The 23374-nt window shown below is 44.3% G+C and overlaps 1 pseudogene; it reads right to left on the bottom strand.

The window, feature by feature from the left end:
• Positions 1 to 731: 731 nt before the first annotated feature.
• LOC139578537 (cytoplasmic polyadenylation element-binding protein 2-like) lies at positions 732 to 22764 on the bottom strand (annotated as a pseudogene).
• Positions 22765 to 23374: the final 610 nt, after the last annotated feature.

Raw genomic sequence — 23374 nt, 5'->3', positions numbered from 1 at the left:
TCTTTTGTTGGTGGAAAATGCTCTCAGGTGCTGCAGCAGAATCTCCCGTAAGTGTTCAATGGGTTGAGATCTGGACACACACACACACACACACACACACACACACAGTCTTACACACACACACACACACACACCCTCTTTAAACCCCCTATGCTCCTTAGAGACCCCTCTTTCAAAGTCACTGAGATCTCTTCTTCTAGCCATAAACAATGGGCAACTGGGCATTTTTATACATGACCCTAAGAATGGTGGAATGTTAATTGGTTAATTAACTCAGGAACCACACCTGTGTGGAAGCACCTGCTTTCAATGTACTTTGTGTTTACTTATTTTGACAGTTACCTGTATGTTTCATATCACTCACTACACTCCTATTCAGACATACAACTTAAAGACTCCTTATACAGTTAGGCTAGAAAGCAGAGGGTAATTTCTCCCTATATACTGTAGCTTAGTCAAGAATAGCTAAGCCATAGTGATGGCATCCTAAACCAGTGGTTCCCAACCATGGGTACATGGACCCATGGGGGTACTTGGACTATCCACGGGAGGTACTTGAGAAGACTCATGAGACCATAGGCTTACAGGTAAAATGCATGAGGGGGTACATCAGGGGTACTCCGTGCAAAGCAAAATTCAGTTGGTGGTACAGTAATCAAAAAAGGGTGTGAACAACTGTCCTAAACATTAGGCAGAGCCATAGAGACAAACACAGAGAAAAACGGCAAGCATCTTGTGTCCGAACAGAATGGGTCTTTATTTATTCAGGAAATGAAAGAAAACAGATTGTAATCAACACACCATTTAAATACAAAACAAACAAACATTTTAATCGACATTATATCTATTTTGCATATCAAAGAACCATTGAGTAATAATTACAATCGGTACACCTCAAACCACTTTTGTGAATCCATACACCAACTCAAATTTAGAAATTAGTTACTTTAACAATATTACAAAGATTTAGCTTAAAAAATTATTCAAATTAAAATATCTATGCAATTAGCCTCTTAAAATTGTATATATTGCCACATAAAAATACAAAATAATATCAATGACATACAATATGAAAAATGATTAAAAGTATTCTACTATTAAATTAAATTTAAAAAATGAAAATGAAATGAAATAGAAATATGCATGAAAAAGTATCTCTTTTTGTTAGCAAAACACTATCCAAAATAATTACAATCATTTACATCAGTACAAAGATATCTGGATTTAAAAATAGTTGCAATGAAAAGGGGTTTCTTTTCTGACAGTAAAAAATGACACTGTGGATCAGAAATATGCAAAATATGCAATGAAAAAAATAAATCTGCATTAAAAAGGTTTACACTGTAATTCTTACTTTTTATACAAACATTAGAAACAGTATTGCACGTCACAACACAGAATCGAGGTTAGTCAGCCTTTCAAAATGTGTTATATTCAAGTTTCAGAGCATCTATGAGGAGAGGCACCGCGGGCCTCGATGCAACAGGGGGAGAATCTCAAGTGTCTTCCATGAATATAATAGAACCCTCAATGTTTCCTTCCTTCAAATAAACGGTGTAAAGCTGAACTTATATATCAACCACGTAGACATATTAAAACAGTTATATAGTAATACATCAATATATACATAATGACATGATTTTTGAAATAGTTTGTTTCTTTTTGTCTTTCAACAGAGCCCAGCTTAATAACATAATTAGAATATTAGGAAAACTAAAATATGTATAATAATAATAATAATAATAACAAACCTATTGAAATAAAAAATACAATCAAAATCAAATAGTTATTTGTCTACTAAAAAGTGAAATAAATATGATTCTTAAAAAAACAAAGACACACACATTCAGTGCCTTCGGAAAGTATTCAGACCCCTTGACTTTTTCCACATTTTGTTATGTTTCACCCCTATTCTAACATTTATTAAATCGTTTTTTCCCCTCATCAATCTACACACAATGCCCCATAATGACAAAGCAAAAACAGGTTTTTAGAAATATTTGCAAATGTATTAAGAACCTTTACTCAGTACTTTGTTGAAGCACTTTTGGCAGCGATTACAGCATCGGGTCTTCTTGGGTATGACCCTACAAGCTTGGCACACCTGTATTTGGGGAGTTGCTCCCATTCTTCTCTGCAGATCTTCTCAAGCTCTGTCAGGTTGGATGGGGAGTGTTGCTGCATAGCTATTTACAGGTCTCTCCAGAGATGTTCGGTGGGGTTCAAGTCTGGGCTCTGGCTGGGCCACTCAAGGCCATTCAGAGACTTGTCCCAAAGCCACTCCTGCGTTGTCTTGGCTGTGTGCTTAGGGTCGTTGTCCTTTTGGAAGGTGAACCTTCACCCCAGTCTGAGGTCTTGAGCGCTCTGAAGCAGGTTTTCATCAAGGATTTCTCTGAACTTCCCTTCATTCATCTTTACCTTGATCCTGACTAGTCTCCCAGTCCCTGCCGCTGAAAAACATCCCCACAGCATGATGCTGCCACCACCATGCTTCACCGTAGGGATGGTGCCAGGTTTACTCCAGACGTGACGTTTGGAATTCAGGCCAAAGAGTTCAATCTTGGTCTCATCAGACCAGAGAATCTTGCCTTTTGGCAAACTCCAAGTGGGCTGTCATGTGCCTTTTACTGAGGAGTGGCTTCCGTCTGGCCACTCTACCATAAAGGCTTGAATGGTGGAGTGCAGCAGAGATGGTTGTCCTTCTGGAAGGTTCTCCAATCTCCACAGAGGAACTCTAGAGATCTGTGTGACCATCGGATTCTTGGTCACCTCCCTCCCCCGTTTGCTCAATTTGGACGGGCGGCCAGCTCTAGGAAGAGTCTTGGTGGTTCCAAACTTCTTTTATTTAAGAATGATGGAGGCCACTGTGTTATTGGGGACCTTCAATGCTGCAGAAGTGTTTTGGTACCCTTCCCCAGATCTGTCCCTCGACACAATCCTGTCTCGTAGCTCTACGGACAATTCCTTCGACCTCTTGGCTTGGTTTTTGCTCTGACATGCACTGTGTGCCTTTCCAAATCATGTAAAATCAATTGAATTTACCGCAGGTGGTCATGCTATAGAAACATCTCAAGGATGATCAATGGAAACAGGATGCACCTGAGCTCAATTTCGAATGTCATAGCAAAGGGTCTGAATACTTATGTAAATAAAATGTCTAAAAACCTGTTTTTGCGTTGTCATTATGGTGTATTTTTTGTAGATTGCTGAGGATTTGTATTAATTTAATCAATTTTAGAATAATGCTGTATCATAACAAAACGTGAAAAAAGTCAAGGGGTCTGAATACTTTCCGAAGGCACTGTACAAAGTAACAGTGTTCAACATATTACTCAAATTCCTCAACAAACAGCACAAGGAGTCAAGTGTTACAGGACAATGGTGACAATGTAAAAGCGAGCTCTGTTCTGTTCTGAGCACAACACCAACCACACCGCGAACGCCGTACAAGAACTCTCGAGTACAAGTAGGGTGGCTGGTGGCTAAAGGATCCTTCATTTGCTTTGAAGCTGTTGCTCATCATTTTTTGGCTACCATTTTGTAGAGCCAGTCATCATAGCTCAGCACCCTGTTAGTTTACAGAGAGACGGGCAGAAACACATTCCCTGTAACAACGGGACTCCGTTTGAATATATTAGAACGTATTAGATAACTTCTTCCTTCACATAGAAAAACCTAAGACCACCGCCTCCTCACACCATTTCTTAAAGAAGTCATTATGAAAAAATTGTATTCAATAAATCATCTGGTAGAATTATAAATAGGTAGAAGTTTGTTAGAACAGAATTCTTCATGAGTAATGAAATGGAGCAAAATAGGTTGTTACCCAAACCACGTCCGCATTGTATCAGCTATCTAACTGCTAGGGTGAAAATGAGTCAAGGATCAAATCATCCAAGGGAAAAGAGAGGGAAATATAGAAAGGGAAGTGCATAATATATTATCAAAAGTGATTAGAGATGCTTGGGACAGGGAGGGGGTCACAAGTTCAAGACGTAACAAATAAATCATCTAATAATACAGTATGTGAATAAATGAACATAAAATCGTATCCCCATAGAGTAGTAACAGCAACACTTGACACCTGACCTACGGATACCAAGGACTCCACACCAGGGCATGAAACACAGAAACACTATGACACAGGAATAACAGGGATATTACACTGTAGAGATACAGACATGTACAGTACCATACAGCTGATATGCTAATGCACCAGCAGGTCATTGCTCACAGAGAGAGGGATTGTCCCTGAAAAGTATTTAAGAGCGATATCCTCAAAGGGTCACAGTTAGAAAAAACAAAGAACACAGTTAATATATATTCTGCAGACCAAAATGTTTTATTATTATAAGTGAAGGGGTGTGTCTTTGTCATCTTTCACTAGCAGGACATAAAACGGGGCCACTTTCTATAGGTCTGGAGTCTCATAACTAGTAATTACTGTACATATGAGAGACAGATTTTTTATAGAACAGTTTCATCCAACTGCAAAATTCATAGCCTGATAACACAACCCAGGAACAAATATTGGACAGATGCTTCCTTACGAATCCTTCTCCATGACAACATTTGAACAGCAGTATGGATTAGCCAACTAGCGTAACACATGGCACACTGCACCGCATAAACACACATCTCCCAGTCGTATGCCTGTAGTTAGCTGATCCAGCCAGGCTACTGTGTGTGTTTTGGTCTTTTAAGTGCTTTGCTACATTAGAGTAACCACAGTAACTATAAAAAGGTGGGGAGGAAAGGAGGGGTGAAGGCAAAATATTGTGATGTTCTCATTCTTGTATATCTACATTGTTACTAAACTAAAACCTCTGTCCACACACTAACAAGACCCACACAGACAGCACAGAGACGACACTAGCCACTGACTAAACACCACTCAGCTTCTCAACAGCTTCTTCACTCCTCACAAACCACCACGTCACAAAATGGTGGCATCCCCTAGTCTAGAACCAATATAGCATTTTTTTGTATAAGTATGTCGGATCAAACAACGTATCAACATCAATCCATGCTAGATGTTTTAAGTAAGTAGTTTTAATGTATTTTTCTTGATCGCCGTGGTATTTATTTTTCTTACACCTAGGCTTCTATTTTTTTTGTTCATGCTACTCACAGTAGGATTTTAGTGGTTTCTGTTACTGTATATGATATCTGTTTATGTATGATATCTGTTTATGTATGATATCTGTTATATGATATCTGTTTATGTATGATATCTGTTATATGATATCTGTTTATGTATGATATCTGTTATATGATGTATGTTTATGTATGATATCTGTTATATGATATCTGTTTATGTATGATATCTGTTGTATGATATCTGTTTATGTATGATATCTGTTGTATGATATCTGTTTATGTATGATATCTGTTATATGATATCTGTTTATGTATGATATCTGTTATATGATATCTGTTTATGTATGATATCTGTTGATATCTGTTTATGTATGATATCTGTTATATGATATCTGTTTCCTGCATGTGTTGGTTAAGTCTATCCTGCATGTGTTGGTTAAGTCTATCCTGCATGTGTTGGTTAAGTCTATCCTGCATGTGTTGGTTAAGTCTATCCTGCATGTGTTGGTTAAGTCTATCCTGCATGTGTTGGTTAAGTCTATCCTGCATGTGTTGGTTAAGTCTATCCTGCATGCACAAACATGCATTTTAATTTTCAAATTCTATTCTTCCATGGCAATGGGGGCCATGAGTGTTTGAGTGCAGACTGCATTTCATTTTCAAGATGACGGTTTACAGATGCTGTTAATATATAACACCTATACATCTATTCATATATCATGTATAGCAGCAAAGCTTCTAATATAGCTTGTGATTAAAAATGTTAAATAGAGTTAATACAAACCAGATTCATATTTATAGTTGTATTTTTTCAGGTCAAAATGAGAGCAAAAATAACCCTATCATTTTTGTACCTCTTCCCCAATAAGGAAAAAGAGAACATAGCAACAATTAACTATTACAGTCTGTTTTGTGGCAGAAGTGTATCCCTTTTATGATTCCTATCATTTTGCTACCTTTGGTAAATGACCTGGGGCAGGCGTCCAGATTATAGAATCAAGGTTATCCCAGAAACAAGGACACGCTACACCCACTAGGGGATGGCGAGCAGCAGACAAACAGACAGACAGACAGACAGACAGGCTGCCCCATGCAAAGACATTCTCATATCTACGTTAAATCTCACATATAAAAATAATTTGAAAAACTACATAAAATCTATCTCTTTTTAAATATCCTCTTAAAAAACATGAAGGTACCACAAAAAAAGTTGTCAGAGCCTGAGATGTGAAGGGGGGAGGGGGGGGGGGGGGGGGGGGGGTGAAAAACTGAGGCTTGTAATGTTTGGCTGCTACAAAAGATAGATATATTGTATACTGTTATGTACTCTATACTGATAGCTTACGGTAAGAAACAGGGCGATGACACTTTTTCCTGCCTGGCGATGTCTCTCATCCTTGACTGTTGCTTCTGACCATGTCTCCATAGTGACATGTGATCGCGTTTCTCTTCAGTTCCAGCGGAAGTGAATCTGCCTTGGGCGGTCAGCACCCTCTTTGACCAGCGGCTTGTGGAACTCTCGGCCGGCGCGGGAGTGGATGTTAGCCCAGCAGAACTCACAGTAGTACTGCAGGCAGGTCACGTTGGCGCAGAAGAAAGGGGCAAACTTCCCCCCACAACGTGCCCCCTGGCACTCATCACAAAGCTGGTCATCCAGCACATAGGGCTTCACCTCCACCTGCAGGGGTACAGGGGTACAAGGGTACAGGGGTACAGGGGCATGGATGGGATGAGAAGTGGAATACTCAGACACAGCACAGATACATACACTGAGTGTACAAAACATTAGGAACACCTTCCTAATATTGAGTTGCACCCCGTTTTGCCCTCAGAACAGCCTCAATTTGTCAGGGCATGGACTCTACAAGGTGTCAAAAGCGTTCCACAGGGATGCTGGCCCATGATGACTCCAATGCTTCCCACAGTTGTGTCAAGTTGGCTGGATATCCTTTGGGTGGTGGACCATTCTTGATACACACGGGAAACTGTTGAGCGTGAAAAACCCAGCAGCGTTGCGGTTCTTGACAAACTCAATCCGGCGCGCCTGGCACCTACCACCATCCATACCCTGTTCAAATGCCCTTAAATATTTTGTCTTGCCCATTCACCCTCTGAATAGCACACATACACAATCCATCTCAATTGTCTCAAGGCTTAAAAATTCTTCTTTAACCTGTCTACACTGATTGAAGAGGTGAGATCATAGCTTTCACCTGGATTCACCTGGTCAGTCTATGTCATGGAAAGAGCAGGTGTTCCTAATGTTTTGCAAGCTCAGTGTATACTGAGAAAGCCAATAGGATAAGTGTATATTTGACCGGCAGAAAATCTACAGTATGGCGGCAGACGGCGTTATGCTAACCCAACTTTTATGCCTTTCCATAACCCCTGACCTTAACCTCAGTGAAACAACCTAAATGTAACCTAAGCCTGACATTTGTTACTAAACCTAACCTTAATTAATTTCGACCAGTATGCCTAAATTAAGTTTTTGTTCTGCCTGTCGAATATCCAAATAATATATCTATAAAATAATAGGTATGGATGTAAATACATGTAGCATACAGCATGTAAATACACTGAGAAAGCACAGTTAAAATGCTGGTATACATAGTGAGAGATGAACATGCTACTATACAAACAAGGACAGGGTTGAGGCTCTGTGAGATTTAAAGACAAAGGAGTCAGCGCTGATAAATGGAACTAATTCAATCAGCACTAACAAGCGTTCTCTTCTCCATAGCAACCACCGTCTAACTATCTGCGTGTGATGCTGAGGGAACACACACACTCTTTTCCTTTGAACAACAAATCCTCAGGAGGACTGATCCTCACACGCTCCCTCTCTTACTCTCTCTCTCTCTCTCTCTCTCTCTTCATCCCTAGAAAATCATGAGGAGAATGTCTCTGACAGGATTGTGTGGTTAATGAGAGGGAGCGGTAGGTGGGAGGGAGGGAGGGAAGGATGGCAGGGAAAGAGGGAGGAAAAGAGGGAGAAAGGGAGGAGGGCTATACCCGCTTGTCAATGTCTCCATGTTGCAGCTGGACGAATCTGGCGCTGATAGCAGCGATGTAACTCTGCTGATTGGAGAAGGCCACGCGCCCCGCCCCTTTTGGGTACTTGAGCTCTGGATCGGTGTCGATGCCAGCGTAGCAGACCCCCCCATAGAGACGGTCCATAATCATGGCCAACTCCACTGGAGAGAGATGAGAGAAAGAGACAGAACAGAAGAAACGAGAGAGAATGGGGGGAGGAGATGAGGAGGTGACACATGAGTAGGTGAGATGGGGGAGGGGCACGAGAGAAAGAGTGGAGGAGGGGGTTGTCAGATGAATTATACGAGATGTGATTACACGGGGGAAACATTGCCAGCTTTCAGACGGTCCATATTACTTCAAACACAACATCTGTTTATCTATTTACCATCACCAACATGAGCATACCGATCCAATTACATACTGAGTAGATCAACTAGAGCAGAGCTGCCCAACCCTCTACTTGGAGAGCTACTGTCCTGTAGGTTTTCTCTCCAACCCTAATCTAGCACACCTTAATAATTAGCTGGTTGATAAACTGAACCGGGTTAGACTGGGGTTGGAGTGAAAAACTACAGGAGTGTTGGAGAGCTCTGTGATAGTGGGAAATTGTGTGTGTGTGTTTACCTGCTCTGAGAGGGCGGGGAACGCCTCCTACGAAGATGGTCTTTCGAGGATCCAGAGCCTGAGAGCCATCCATCACAAAGTCACTGTCACTCAGGTTCCATGGACGAATCTGGACCTAGAGACACACACCCATACACACATATCCCATACATTTAATCATCGCCAGATAGAATTACACAGTGTAGGTGTTGCTAGTCTCACAGATGTCCTTGCTGATGGCAATGGCCCTACAGAGAGCTGGGTTTGTGTTGGACTCACAGGCTTGTCTTTGATGGTGGGGCTGGAGACACAGAGGTAGAGCTTGCCGTCCTCCTCCATGCAGGCCTTGATCAGAGCCTGCACTGAGCTCTCCTCCTGGAACAGCAGGAAGGCGTAACCTAGGCAACACACACAACACACTCTCAGGGGAATGCACCTGGAAAGCATATCCAATAGTGGGGGAAAATACTGCTACAAATACACTGAATTATTCCCATTTGACCAAGTACTATATATACAGACTATGTAGGTAGTCATAATGGAAAGAGAATGTGGGTTAACTTAGCTGTGGTGTCTCCTCCAGCAGTCACAGGGACTTCATTGATAGCTACAGGCCATATATATATACAGTATACGGTGCTAAGACATACCTTTATGACATACCTTTATGTCAGTTTCAGTTAAAGAAATTCTGAGCGAAGCTTTACCTTTCGGGGGGAAGTAGGATTTGCTCTCAGCCTTGTGTGGCCAGTCCACCACCAGGTGGCCAAAGCGACGGAAACTGTTGGTGATCTCATCTGACGAGAGAAAGATAGAAGGAGGGAGCAGGGAGCAGGGGGAAAGAAGAAGGAACCAACGTGAGTAAGATCAACCATTCACACCACCATATAAACTGGCACAGACAAACTGTCACTGAACCAACAAGATTGTGTTATGCTCTTCCTTCTCTCACCTTCATCTATGTCAGGGGGAAGGCCGCCCACAAACACTTTGCGGGAGAAACACTCAAGGCGCTCCCCGTTTGGGTGGGGGTAACAGTTAGTGTCAAGCCCTGGGACGCCCTGGTTACCGTGCCCGTCATCAAGGAGGCTGTCTTCAATGGGGAACAGGGACGAGCGGCCTGGAGAAGAGGAGGTCAGAGGTCAGACCGCATAGATAATGACATCCACATAGATACACACAAACATACATACAGTCACATCACAAGGGACCCATACTTCTGCTGTACATATTCAATATTTGGGGGTTTGTAAACAACAGAAGCAACCAATGGTTCTGTCCTATCTCTGTTATAACACCCACTGACAGTTACTAGATTGAACACTCATGGAGCCCAATGGCTTAATGTTATATATCTCAGAGGAGGCTGGTGGGAAGAGCTATAGGAGGACAGGCTCATTTTTATGGCTGGAATGGAATAAATGGAAAAGTATCAAACCTATGGACAACACATTTTTGACTCTGTTCCATTAATTCCATTCCAGCCATTACAATGAGCCCTTCCTCCTATAGCTCCTCCCACCAGCCTGCTCTGATATACTTCTCGTTTTATAATGAATCACATGATAAATGCACAGGGTCTATAACAACATGTGCCATGGCTATTGACAACTGTTATCAGGCTTTGTGCATTGTAGCTACAATGTAAAGTATAAACATGAAGTGAAAGAGGATTATGTGCAATCTAGTATAGATGTGCTGTAAGACCAAGACACGCAGCCATGAATTCTCCAGCCAGAGCTCTGTGACTGACTGACAGACAGCAGACAGAGAGGACAGGATAGAGGTGTGGTATGAAAGCAGTAGCAGGGGTTAGAGTAATGGACTGAGGAAAACATATGGTTGACTGAGTCTGAAACCTATAGCAATGTGCTATGTCTGGATGTAAACACATATTGTGCAGCACAGTGACCTGTAACATTGTACAATCAAAAACAAAAAGCAAATGCTGGTACAAGAAGCAACTGCTTGGGACACCACGTATTATTCATACTAAATAAAAAAAATTGTCTCCCACATCAGTTAAAGGCCCAATGCAGTCGTTTTGTATCAATATCAAATCCTTTCTGGGTAACAATTAAGTACCTTACTGTAATAGTTTTCCATTAAAATTGAAAAATATATACATTATACATTATACAAATATATACAAAAATTATTCTTCAAGGAAGAATTTTGCTAGGACTGTCTGGGAGTGGTCTGAGTGGAGAGGGAAAACTTAAAACTAGCTGTTATTGGCAGAGAGGTTTGGAACTTTGTTATTGGTCTATTAACCAATTTACCGCCTGGTGATAACACCAGGCAAGCAGAAACTCCCGCCCATGCTAACACACTGATTAGAAGGTCCTTTGTGGATTGTATTTTCAACCAGTAACTATCAGGAAATAACACTGATAAAAAAGACACACTTTTACAGTGCTAGTTTCATCAGCTGTTTTACAATATGATACAAAACACAGGAAAATATATTATTGTGACTGAACTGAGCCTTTTCACGGTTGGTGATGAGTCATGCTGACACTAGAAACACTGAATTGTTTGTATCCAAACACTGTTTTGGTAGCTGCAGTTCAGTAGCGTTAAACCATGCTGTGTAGTGTATGTACACGCAACACACATGACACAGACTGCACGTCACATGAAGGCGGCTTTACCTCGACGTCTCCCATAGCTCCTTGCTGTACGTAAACAAAGTAAAGAGTGGTTTTATGCCCTGCAGACATTCCTCGCAAAGTAAAGCACCCACTGACCTGGCTGGTACTACTGACACTACAGAGCAATCAAAGTATGGCCCTCTAGTACCTCGTACCATTATTTACCCCTACCCCCTTTCATCTCCTTCATCTCCTCCTCATCTGACTGCATGGTTGGAGTCACAAGCTTGTCATTACGTTTCCCTCCACAGTTTTTATGCGAGTAATGTCATTGTGTATAAAAAAAAGTGTAATGGAAACAGGAAGTGTCAGTTTTATAAATGTTGACAGATCATTTGTTCGTTCGACATAGTGGGATCTTTTTGTGTCGTTAAAATTAATTATGCAACAAATTGTGGTGGAAATGATTACTTGCGCAATTGTAGATAGAATAACTAGCATGTGGAGGTACATTTGCTGCCATGCGATGCTATGCTGGTGGTCCTCCCACTGCAACTTGGAAATGCATGCACAGTTTAGGCTACAGGGTGGTGAAAGTGCACGGTGATGAGCTTGATGCTCCTTTCCAATAAATATTGAGGGTCTTAATTTGTATGCCAGTGGCACGATGATCAGTGCTTAGCTGCCAATTAACAAATACAAATGATCTTACTCTTATCCATCTCATCATATAACCTAACCTGTCCAGCCCTTACGAAAAAATATTGCAGTCAGAGTGCAGTATAACCTCAGTACACTGCAGTATAACTGCAGTGTGCTGCAAATACTGTGTCCAAAATAATACAGTTTGTTTTACTGCAGTAATTTTGCAGTGTAACTGTGGTTATTCTGCAATTACCGCATCCAAAATACCACAGTCGACTGCAGTTACTGCACTTTTACTGCAGTTTCAAAGCGAACTGTTCTGAGTGTGCAAAAAACGAGATTGGGCAAATTTGTCATTTATCACAACAGTTTTTTGTGACCAAAAAATTGGAGTGGAAAATGCAATGGAAACACAAACATGTTTTTTTATTGGATACATGAAATCTTAAACGCAAAACTGTTTAAAAAAAATGTACACTATGTCTTTTATCTTTTTATCCGCAACAAAGCCAGTCTGATGAAAACACACCTCGGGTGGGTATTTTTGTTGTTGCAGATTTGATCAAATTCGCATGAAAACCTTTCGCTAATTGGATGGAAACATAGCAGCTTTGTTTCAAGCAGGACTGTAGTCTATATTGTAAACCGCGCTAGTCTGAGGACCAGCCTCATGGAAACAACACAAGGCCTCTAGTCATGTGACCTAGCCTACATCCGCCTCGCCGAATGCTGGTCATGTGACTTAGACAACTAGGCATTTCACTTCATCATGTGAAAGACACTATTAAACATTCCTCTTGGACATACAGTACTTCATTATCTTAAACCACAGTAGGATTACAACAACAATGCATATCCCTCATGAGGTTTTTAGAGTTGACATGATGGCTGATTTTGTCCTATAGAGTCTATATACATATATAACAGGAGGCATGTTTATTACACTGTTACTACAGTCTACTGTCAGTCTAACTGACACACACACACAGTACAGCATAGGAGAACCAACACTACTCGTTAAACAAAGCAATCCAGCACGGTCCACTATAGAGAAGGGTATATCCCAACACAAATGAAGTTCAGAAAAGTGACAGAAATGTCCATCCTACACATACTGTCTAGCCTGCTTCTCGAACTAGCCTGGTTAAGCGTCCCCAATGTGATAATCATGATATGGAAACATTTACACTGAAACATTTCTAAAAGAGATGGAAAAAGAGACACAAGCTGGCGTTGGCCAGGAGAGATAATTACCATTGAGCATGAGCAGGCCGTCGGCTCCGGGGTGAGGGCATCCCACACGGCCTGACATTAGAGAGAGACACACACACACACACACAACACACACACACACACACACATACACACAGGGATGAAACTCTCAGCAGATGGAGAGGCCAGGGCGAGGCCATCACGGGCACGGCCATGTATATGGAGCAGCAGCACCCTTGTCACATGGCTATAGCCTACTGAGCTGTAGTGTCAGAAACAGAACACAGAACAATACCCTGTTGATCCATGGAGACAGCTTGAGCTGGAAAAAAGATATATATATATAGAACTTGCTTAGCATGTTTAGCTACAGAGAATGTTACCTAGAATGCAATGAGGGAGCCTTAATGCAAAACCTGAATCACTTGCTGTTATGTAGACATCGCCAACTTCCTGGTTATCTAAATGTTTTATCACAAAGTAAAACCCTGAATCAATTTGGGTTAACCCTAATGAAGTATCAGAAGCAAATGTCAGTTATTTAATGGAAAGAACCTCAGACGTGTGAACAGAGAAAGAATGCATACCGGCAAATGATTTGATCTCCAGTTGAAAAAGAAGCAACCCTTTTTCCACTGCCATGTTAGCATGGTAAATCTCCCATGCCCAATTAGCTAAGCTAATTTCTAAAGCCCTGTTAGGTTTGTGCTTGCCTTCTGCTTCTGCTCTGTTAGCTTAGCCCTGTGCCTAGCAGTCAGGGCTATAAATGGCAAAGACCACCCTCCCCTACCGTCCCCTCCCCTCCACCCTCCTCTCCGCACTCCTCTGGCTGTCACATGCTGTGTGTCAATGTGTGATCATGTCTAAATTTAGTCTGTTTCCCTCTGGTTTTCTGTGCTGTGAATACTGGCCTATGTCGGCAGAGCGATGGGTCAGTAACCAGAAGGTCGCTGGTTCGAATCCATGAGCCAACTAGGTGAAAAGTCTGCCGGTGTGCCCTTGAGCAAGGCACTTAACACTAATTATTCCTGTAAGTGGCTCTGGATAAGACTGTCTGCTAAATGACTAAAATGTCTGCTCTATCTGCTCCTGCAGGCTAAACAAGAAATTCAACTCAGAGTCCTGGACAGGTGGAGTACAGGACACTGGCTGTGAGAATGACATTGCTATTTAGACTAGTAAATAATGAACAATAATAAAAGTCTTTCAGGGGTAGTATACTGTGCCAAATTCAATGTAAGGTATTGTGCTGTATACTGTAAATTTAGAATTATCTCTCAGTCTCTGCCATATAGGCTTAGGAGCCTCCTGTCTGTGGTTTTGGGGGAGTATGTTGAAGCCAGTAGGCTTAACCATGTGTGTAGCTAGGAGTCATTTTACACTGACTGCAGTTTACCTGGATAGAGTCTCTTCTCAAAATCCAGCACCTGGGTCAGCCCTGTCACCCTACTCCTGGGCCAGCCCAGTCACCCTACTCCTGGGCCAGCCCTGTCACTCTACTCCTGGGCCAGCCCTGTCACCCTACTCCTGGGCCAGCCCAGTCAACCTACTCCTGGGCCAGCCCAGTCACTCTACTCCTGGGCCAGCCCTTTCACCCTACTCCTGGGCCAGCCCTGTCACTCTACTCCTGGGCCAGCCCAGTCACCCTACTCCTGGGCCAGCCCTGTCACCCTACTCCTGGGCCAGCCCTGTCACTCTACTCCTGGGCCAGCCCAGTCACCCTACTCCTGGGCCAGCCCTGTCACCCTACTCCTGGGCCAGCCCTGTCACCCTACTCCTGGGCCAGCCCTGTCACTCTACTCCTGGACAAGCCCTGTCACCCTACTCCTTGCCCAGCTCTGTCACTCTACTCCTTGGCCAGACCTGTCACTCTACTCCTGGGCCAGCCCTGTCATTCTACTCCTGGGCCAGCCTTGTCACCCTACTCCTGGGCCAGCCCTGTCACTCTACTCCTGGGTCAGCCCTGTCACCCTACTCCTGGGCCAGCCCTGTCACTCTACTCCTGGGCCAGCCCTGTCACCCTACTCCTGGGCCAGCCCAGTCACCCTACTCCTGGGCCAGCCCAGGCACTCTACTCCTGGGCCAGCCCTTTCACCCTACTCCTGGGCCAGCCCTGTCACTCTACTCCTGGGCCAGCCCTGTCACCCTACTCCTGGGCCAGCCCAGTCACCCTACTCCTGGGCCAGCCCTGTCACCCTACTCCTGGGCCAGCCCTGTCACTCTACTCCTGGGCCAGCCCTGTCACTCTACTCCTGGGCCAGCCCTGTCACTCTACTCCTGGGCCAGCCCAGTCACCCTACTCCTGGGCCAGCCCTGTCACCCTACTCCTGGGCCAGCCCTGTCACCCTACTCCTGGGCCAGCCCTGTCACCCTACTCCTGGGCCAGCTCAGTCATCCTACTCCTTGTCCCTGTGAGGAGTGTCCTACCCTATCCTATCAGGACAGAGAGTGCTGCCAGGCTGCCTGAATCCTGTCTGTCCGTGTGCCCCAGGTTAAGCAGTAGCAGTAGCAGCAGGATCAGGGCTGTAAGTTAATTTAAAGGCACAGCCGGTGGTGGCAGTAATACTCACTCTTACCAGGGAGAACATAAGCTGCTCGCTCTGGGGAAAACAACATGCCTCGAGGAGTGAGCAGGAAGCCTGTCAGTTCCTTGGGAAAGAGTATGCTGCGCCTCAAATGCATTCCCCCTAATCACCATTCTCCACAATCAAGTAAGTATGAGAATTAAAGACAGTGGGGAGGGAGTAAATAAGTAGTGTCTCACCCTTCATTGGATCCTGCTCCGCCCGCATGATGTCAATCAGAGAGCTTTCCAGTGAGTGCATGTTTAGACTGTCGTACATTCTAGATCGATCCTGAGGGGAGAGAGGGAGAGAGGGAAGGACAGAGATATGAAGGCTTAAACAACTGGGGAAAAAACTGTCAAACTGAAACACACACATACAACAACTGGAACCCTGCAGTGGTCTGGTACATACTGGTAGATACTGTAGGCATGGGTAAGCCTGTGGGTGTGGCTTAATATTTCCACATGTGGACAGCACATCCATGGATAAAAAGCGAATCTGTATTTATTCACTTCAGGGGTACTAAGGTATGCTTGTGAGCAGAATAGACCCAATGATGGATTCACCAGGAACTCTGGAGCACGTCGAGAGAGAGAGAGAGAGAGAGAGAGAGAGAGAGAGAGAGAGAGAGAGAGAGAGAGAGAGAGAGAGAGAGAGAGAGAGAGAGAGAGAGAGAGAGAGAGAGAGAGAGAGAGAGAGAGAGAGAGAGAGAGAGAGAGAGAGAGAGAGAGAGAGAGAGAGAGAGAGAGAGAGAGAGAGAGAGAGAGAGAGAGAGAGAGAGAGAGAGAGAGAGAGAGAGAGAGAGAGAGAGAGAGAGAGAGAGAGAGAGAGAGAGAGAGAGAGAGAGAGAGAGAGAGAGAGAGAGAGAGAGAGAGAGAGAGAGAGGAAACCAGATCCAGGTATTTAACCAGAGTGCTTGCTGGGATGGGATGGAGGTTATTATGAACTCATCAGAGGGGCAATAAGACAGACCGCTGTACAGTAGATCTAAACCAGAGGCCACTCAACCTTTATAACATACCACAGATGGCAGAGCCTTTAGAAGACATAGAAAATGGTTTATACAGATCTGTGCCCTCTCCCGGTTGAGAACATGAGGCGAGATAGTAAAAGGTCATATCAGCACCTCTCACAACTTAATATTTACACTCTTATCTAATTAGACAATAAAAACATTTTCTACGTGCCGAACATGAGATGCTAGACGTATGTTCATCACATAGCCAGACCACCACTCAACAGTACTCCACACACTACTTCTCCACACACAGGATTAAAAACACTCATCTAAAAGTGGTCCAGTGGTCAATCTGTGTGTGATTTTTAGCCTAATGTTGGGCTAACGTTTACTGCCTGACTCTGAGGCATCAGTCAGGGCCCCTGACGGTAAGAGGAAGGGCAGAGAGAAAAGGCCATTGGTTGGATAATACCAGATTATTACAGGCAGCACAGCCAGGTTCCCTCCAGGCCTGTTTATAGCTGGGCTTTACACAGAGGAAAAAACAACATGGCCGTTAAATATCCTATAGCCTGTCATCGGGTGGACATTCTAGTTTATGTGATGCTGTAGCAACTGAAGGAGTGTTGCCACACTGTCACCGAATAAGAATGTAGTACAGGTCTGTGTAGTATAACTTCCTTTATATGGTATGACATATCTTATGAAGGATTTATAAAGGCATTATTATGGAATGATCGAAGCGTGTAGGAATGTACACTCCACGGAATAGGCAGTAGGTCACCTCTCTTTCTCTCCCAGTGCCAGCATACACCCCTCTCTCTCTCCCTCTACATATCTCTGTCAATGACGTTCACATCATGATGAAACACAAATGCAAAAAGCCCTATCCAAACATAACACAGAGGAAGGAAGGAAAAGAGAAGAGACGTGTATGGAATCTGAGGAATTGCTAGTCGGACACTGTTTATGGAAATGAACAATTCATGGAGCCTCGCCTGCTTCCTGGAAGAGGAAGAGCAGAGCCATGACAGAAGGGAGAAAGTGATGAGGGGATTACTTTGAAAAATACATCAGGGGAATAACTAGCGTGTTTTTCCAGTCTCCACCTGGGAACATACAGTATGGCGACGGTGGCCCACCCAAAGATCCTTTCTTAAGGCCTTCTGCCTCCAGTTTCCCCCTTTGTACTTAAAAGGTCAGAACTGTGCTGTGCATAATTAGATGACATCAGTTATGGCTCTTGAAGTATGTGTACATAGAGCTATAACAACTCCCATCCTGAAATAGACTCAGGTGAAACCTGCTAAACGTGGTGTTAAAGTAGCTTTAAAGCAGCCCTACTCCCTGACACCTCCCACTATGGCAGAAATAAATAACACTGCTCCCGTCTGATTGAAATGGTAATTCTGCTCGTCATCTGGGAGTGACATTGATTCTCAGCTGTGTGTTTTCTAAAGAGCCCCTTTACACTTCCCCCCTTCCTCTCTCCCCCCTCTGCTCCCTCCCGGCTCTCTGTCTTCCCCCCTGCCTCCTGCTTTGCTTTCTCTGTCTGACTCTCTGCGTTTGATGTTTGTCGCCTTCCTGCTCCTTCTTTCCCACAATCCTACACTCTGAACTTTGAAAACAGGGCTGTGAATATTAAACTATCCCATTCCCATCATTGAAACTGTTCTCCTGTCATCCCTGCTCTCTCTCTCTCTCTACCTTTCATCGACCACTCTCTCTCAAACACCCACTCTCTCACTCACTCTCTGGCTTCAATATCTAATTCAGGAAATAATTCCTTAATCCTATGAGTCCGGCCCTATTTCACTCACTGCATTAAAACCCTTTTGCACTACACCCACCAGTATACAGTACACACACACACACACAGACCCCTGTAAATTTACACTGAGTGAACAAAACATTAGGAACACCTTCCTAATATTGAGTTGCACCCCGCTTTGCCCTCAGAACAGCCTCAATTCGTCAGGGCATGGACTCTACAAGCTGTTGAAAGCGTTCCACAGGGATGCTGATCCATATTGACTCCAATGCTTCCCACGGTTGTGTCAAGTTGGCTGGATGTCCTTTGGGTGGTGGACCATTTTTGATACACACGGGAAACTGTTGAGCGTGAAAAACCCAGCAGCGTTGCAGTTCTTGACACACTCAAACTGGTGTGCCTGGCACCTACTACCATACCTCGTTCAAAGGCACTTAAATCTTTTGTCTTGCCCATTCACCCTCTGAATGACACACATACACAATTCATGTCTCAATTGTCTCAAGGCTCAAAAATCCTTCTTTAACCGGTCTTCTCCCCTTCATCTACACTGATTGAAGTGGATTTAACAGGTGACATCAATATGGGATCATAGCTTTCACCTGGATTCACCTGGTCAGTCTATGTCATGGAAAGAGCAGGTGTTCCTAATGTTTTGTAGCTTTAAAGCAGCACTCAGTCTATGCTTACTGAGAAAAACACAGACACCACAGTCAAAGCACGTACCTGGAGAGGCATAAGCGTGTTACTGTTACTGTCTGTTCGGAACATGTTCTCCTCAATCCAGGCCTTGGGGCCCATGGGGCCGGCGGAACGGGGGAACTTGGGCGGTGCGATGACGTTACTGGAGAAGGGTTTTTTCATGGGGGAAACCTGGCTGACAGAGCCCGGGATGCCCATGCCTCCACCACGACGGTGGTCCCGACCCCAGGACATACCACCAGAGCTCCAACCACTCCCCTGGTGACTGCCCCCCCAGGGAGATTGCTTCACCATCGGCTAGAGAGAGAGAGAAAGAGAGAGAGAGAACAGGGGGAGTGGATAGAGACTGAATGTGAAATTGTATTCATTGTTGGTATTTTGTGTGTTTCTTTTGATCCTGTGTTTCCCCTCTGCAACAGCCTACAATGACCTGGTTCTGTGGAGGGGTTGGAAGGGTAAGAAGATTTAGGGCTTTAAGACTAATACAAAGTATCCCGTGCACACTGACACCACCAACATCCATTTCTCTCTCTCTCTCTCTCTCTCTCTCTCTCTCTCTCTCTCTCGCTCGCTCTCGCTCTCGCTCTCGCTCGCTCTCACTCTCTCTCTCCACACACTCACACAATGACATTTACATTTGAGTAATTTAGTGGACGCTCTTATCCAGAGCTATTTAAAGTTAGTGCATTCATCTTAAGATAGCTAGGTGGGATAACCACATATCCCAGTCATAGTAAGTACATGAACCTCTCCCTCAACGTCAGAAAGACAATGGAGCTGATCGTTGACTACAGGAAACGGAGGGCCGAGCACGCCCCCATTCACATCAACGGGGCAGTAGTGGAGGGGTCGAGAACTTCAAGTTCTTCGGTGTTCACATTACTAAGGATCTTTCATGGTCCACACACACCAACACAGTCGTGAAGAGGGCATGACAACGCCTCTTCCCCTCAGGAGGTTGAAAAGATTTAACGATCCTCAAAAAGTTATACAGTTCTACAGCTGCACCATTGAGAGCATATTGACTAGCTGCATCACCACTTGGTATGGCAACTGCTTGGCATCCGACCGCAAGGCGCAGGGGGTAGTGCGTACATCACTGTGGCCGAGCTCCCTGCCATCCAGGACCTCTATACCAGGCACTGTCAGAGGAAGGCCCTAAAAATTGTCAAAGACTCCAGCCACCCAAATCAAATACTGTTCTCTCTGCTACTGCACGGCAAGCAGTACCGATGCACCAAGTCTGGAACCAACAGAACCCTGAACAGCTTCTACCCCCAAGCCATAAGACAGCTAAATAGTTTGTTAAATAGTTAACCAAATAGCTACCCAGACTATGTGCATCGACCCTTTTTGCACTAACTTTGTTTTGTCTTATCACATACGCTACTGTTTATTATCTGTGACTTTATTCTTAGTTCTATGTACATATCTACCTCAATTACCTCGTACCCCTGCACACCGACTCGGTATTGGTATCCCGTGTGTAGAGCCAAGTTATCGCTGCTCATTGTGTATTTATTATTATGTGTTTCACCTTTCTATGATTTCTCTATTTTCTTTCTCTCTGCATTGTTGGGAAGTGCCCGTAAGTAAGCATTTCACTGTTAGTCTACATCTGTTGTTTACGAAGCATATGATGAATACAATTACATTAGAACCTCAGATCTATTAGTTACACGCATGCAAACACACACACTCACACACACAGTGTGGGGTTTATTGAATAATGTAATCCCTGCCCTGCCTTACAATGGCCGGGCAGCTCTTACATGTTCTGGGAGCACAGGGACGCATTTGTTTTCATCATCATAGCTGCTTTTATACTTCTGTATAGTAGGCTAACTAACATGTAATAACATATTCATAACCATGGCCTGAGCCTAATACAATCTAGGAGTGACATTGATGTGCACTAATTTACATTAGCTTTACAAAAAAGTATTATATTAATATCTCCCACCCACTTTAACAGTTTCTATATATCTGTCGTTTTAAAGGATCAATCCTCTATTCTATGGGGATCCTGATTATGGTTTCCATGTCAACAGATGCGTAGAGAGGACTGGAGATAGCTCACCTGGTGGTGATGGTTGTAGTTGTTCCTCTGCTGCAGGAAGACGCCTTGCTGGTGCTGGGGGTGCATCTGGGGGCTGACTGGGGACCGGCGGCTCTGCTGCGTCTGCTGAGGGGCGTTGATCTGGTGCGAGAACGGACTGGTGAAGCCCTGCACGTTAATCCCGGGACACGGATTAGCCGACACCGGAGAAAAACTCTGGAAGAAGGCTGGGTTGATGGAGGAGGGGATACCGGGATAAAAACTGTTGTCTGGGTCGGTATGAGCCATCTGATTAATCGCATTTGCGTGGTGGATAGGGTTGGCCGAGTTGGAGACGGGTGGTGGGGAGCTGGTCTGAACCGACCACGGGGTTCCGAATCCATGGAGTGGAGGTGAAGCTGAGCCGCCACTCGGGTTCTGCATCTCTTGGTTCTGGAGGTTTGGAAAACCGCCCCCTAGACTTCCGGCCAACATATTGCCGGTGCCACTGCCATTGCCGTTATTTATATGATGGGCGATGAGGGAGTCCATTTGGATCTTAACCTTGTTTGGATTTACGGAAGTGGGCGATGGCGACGCGGCAGTCTCCACATCGGCTTCAACCTCCCCCACTGGCGACACTGGCGAGCCGCTGATTCGTCCGGGGCTGGAGTCTGTGCTGCACTCGGGTTTGGTGGAGACTTGAGCGGTGAAAGGCTGCCTCAGCGGCAGGTGACTGAATTTTCCTTGAGGTAGGGGCGACTCAGTGCATCCAAACTCAGCTAGCTGATGTATTTTCCAGTCGTGCTGAAGGTCAAAGATAGACTGTGTCGGGCAAAAATGATCTTGACCAAAATCGGTAAAATCTGGATTCTGGTTCAGGTGGCTGTAGTTGGAAGTGAGGGCTCCCAGCTGGTTGTTGGTTTCATTTGGTTGCTGTATCCCGGTTTTATTGATTGTGTTGTTTTGCTGTACTACTTTTCCTCTGTTGGCGGGGGTCGTTGTTCAGTTGTCACCCCCACAGGCTCATCCTGCATGTTTTGCTGATGCGCAGCAACTGACAGGAACAGTGGGGACAGGGCGGCGACGCTACTGTGCGAGACCAAGGGCGAGCCGGGGCGCAACTGGCGGATGGAAACCGGAGAAGAGGAGGAGCCGATCTTAGAGCGCGTCCGTCGAGGAGAGTAGAGCGGTGTCCAATGGTCGCTGTCTGTAATAAACCAAAACGTAATCACCCATTTATTTATCTACAAATATGGATTTGAACGCAGTTTTCCATTCCTCCGCCTAGAACAACATAGGAGAATGTGCAGAATAGATGCGTCGACAGATAAATAGGATACGAGAGAGGAGGGGTTTGTCTCTGTTTGGTCGGCGTTTTCTACAAGTAATATTTGTTTCTTATTTTAAACACGATGAATATAAGCCCCTATTTATTAATGTTAAAGTTAGCCTTATATTGTAGTCTACGCAATCCAGTCCTGACCGACCGTATACCCCCTCCTCTCGATACCGGCTGTACTGCTGCGGAAGAGGATTAAAGGTCTCGATGAAGTCTACGTCACGACCGCATCAAGTTCTGTTCTGTCCCTTGCTCCGCCCTTTTTAGTGAATGCTGCTGAGCGCTTCTACCGGGGCCGAGCTGCAAACACCGCATTGTTTACATAAATCTTTCATTTTTCATAAGGTCCAGTAGCTTACTTCGTCATGATGTCCTGATCATTAAGCTTTAAATTACATTTATGAGTTTGTTCACTGCAAGTTTGGGCGGAATGGGAACATCCAGTCCTATGTGTCAGATATCCATCAGATACTCCATCTCCACCATCATATGCTTTATTCCTACTGATGTTGTGTCACACATGGACTAAAAGCATGCATTCTTGCCTAAAGAAATTGAATATATAGGCCTTAAGCAGGTAATTAACTGTTTTGTGTCCAGAGAAGCTGTCATAGAACAGGGCTTCTACACCTGCATTGCTTGCTGTTTGGGGTTTTAGGCTGGGTTTCTGTACAGCACTTTGAGATATCAGCTGATGTACGAAGGGCTATATAAATACATTTGATTTGATTTGATTTTGATTTGAACAGGGCCAAGTTGCATAAAACATCTCAAGCGTTTCCCTTCAAAATGTAACTTTTTGG

Source organism: Salvelinus alpinus, chromosome 6, assembly GCF_045679555.1.
Source record: "Salvelinus alpinus chromosome 6, SLU_Salpinus.1, whole genome shotgun sequence".
In the NCBI taxonomy this organism is placed as follows: Eukaryota; Metazoa; Chordata; class Actinopteri; order Salmoniformes; family Salmonidae; genus Salvelinus; species Salvelinus alpinus.
The sequence above is the reverse complement of the archived record's forward strand: the minus strand, read 5'-3'. Positions and strand labels throughout refer to the sequence as shown.